We start from the raw sequence: 1,929 nt of genomic DNA, 5'->3' as shown, positions 1-1,929 counted from the left end.
TAGTCTACTCTATAGTCTAACCCATAGTCTAGTCTATAGTTTAGTCTATAGTCTAGTCTATAGTCTAGTCTGTAGTCTAGTCTATAGTTTAGTCTATAGACTAGACTGTCTAGTCTATAGTCAAACCTATTCTATAGTCTAATCTAGTCTATAGTCTACTTTTTATTCTAGTCTATAGTCTAGTATATATTATAGTCTATAGTCTAACCTATAGTCTACTCTATTCTATAATCTAGTCTTTAGACTAATCTATAGTTAAACCTCTAGTCTAGGACTAATCTATTGACTACTTAAAAAAGATTAACTTACCTGACGATTACGTTCATCTGTGATGCGTGATATTTGAATTTTCTTCCGACCCATTTTGGCAATATTTAACGTTCAACGTTCTTTTCACTTATGTCAAGCAATCTTTTCTAATTAATCTCTTCAATTATATATGTATGAGGGAAATATAATTTTAAATAAAACTATTTAAAATTTCCCGTAAATATTAAAGCATATGCACAAAAAATGCTTTTATAGTTTTTGGTTTTAATACCACTATAAAGTGGTATAACTCTTTTAAGAATGTAACAATTTGTTTTCTTGTGAATCTTTTAAAGTATTTTCTTTTTTAATTTAATAGTTTTGTCTATAAGTTTTTAAAAAAATTAAGATCCTTTTGTAGCATATTTTCTACAAAAAAATATGTTTATTACTATATATTTAGTGATGTGTATATAGAGGATTTTTGTTTTTGAGGGTTATCTTTTAAAAAGCACCAGGTACTGGTGGTAAATGTTACGTCTTTTGCAGGTAATGTTGTGGACGGTTCGAATATATTCCTTAACTGGCTATCGATATATAAAACCAGTTCATGTTTAATTCCAATGTATAAAGTTATGATTACTGTAAAGAGAGAGGGAAATTAAATTTTAAATTAATTTTATATAAATTTTTAAGGTTTTTAGTTTAATTTTTTTCTGTTTAATAAATTGATGGGATATAACGACACCTGTCTAAAAATATAGGTGTTATTAAGCTAAAAATGATTGAAAGGATATTACTAAAGGGAGGAGGTTTTTTAAGTCTATAGCTTTTTATTAAATATTTTCTTGTTAAAAAGCTTTCTAGTATATTATTTATTGTCTATGAAAAGGAATAAGATATTAACTCAAACGAACAACGAATAGAAATTGTTTTAATTTCAAGGTTTATGGTTGAATAAACGAGTTCAATGAACTTAATGTAGCGAGAAAGAGAGAGAGAGGTAACATGCCATACAACCCAATACCCTTAATTTATTTATAAGGATATAAATCAGGATAACATCAACAGCATATTAAATAAAAATGACCTAAATATACAAAAAAATTTCTTTCCCATGATTGTGTGTCAATTTAGGCTTTGAAGTTTTTAATTTTTTCTATAATTTATTTTTTTCTATTACTTTCAGATGGAATAACGTGTTTTATACAATTGTTTATTTTACTTGAAAGAAATTATTTTAGAAAATTAAAAAAATCATTGACCTATATTTTTAAGGGATAATAAAGGAAACCATTTATAATTAGACACAAGTTATGTAACAGATATATGAAATTTAAAGTTACACACCCACCTAACACAATTATATATAGATGTTATTATGAATATTAGAGTGATTCTAAAAAACAGGATTTTAAATGGGACCTGGATGAAGTTACGGCCGGAACTCTTTAGATCATTAGTCTAGTCAATTGTATAGTTTATAGTCTAGTCTATATTATAGTCTAAAATCTAGTCTATACTCTAATCTATGGACTAATCTTTAGTCTAGTCTATAGGTTAGTCTATAGCATAGTCTATAGTCTAGTCAATAGTCTAGTCTATAGTCTAGTCTATAGTCTAGTCTATAGTCTAGTCTATAGTCTAGTCTATAGTCTAGTCTATAGTCTAGTCTATAGT

The 1,929-nt window shown here is 26.7% G+C and overlaps 1 long non-coding RNA gene across 1 annotated transcript in view; it reads right to left on the bottom strand.

Annotated features, from left to right (window-relative positions):
• Window positions 1-298: 298 nt before the first annotated feature.
• Window positions 299-1,929, bottom strand: part of LOC111682146 — a 31,015-nt gene continuing 29,384 nt past the window's right edge. The window contains exon 3 of the long non-coding RNA XR_002762650.2: window positions 299-891. This is a non-coding gene — a long non-coding RNA (uncharacterized LOC111682146). The remainder of the gene's footprint in view (window positions 892-1,929) is intronic.

Source organism: Lucilia cuprina, chromosome 6 (genome assembly GCF_022045245.1).
Source record: "Lucilia cuprina isolate Lc7/37 chromosome 6, ASM2204524v1, whole genome shotgun sequence".
In the NCBI taxonomy this organism is placed as follows: domain Eukaryota; kingdom Metazoa; phylum Arthropoda; class Insecta; order Diptera; family Calliphoridae; genus Lucilia; species Lucilia cuprina.
The sequence above is the reverse complement of the archived record's forward strand: the minus strand, read 5'-3'. Positions and strand labels throughout refer to the sequence as shown.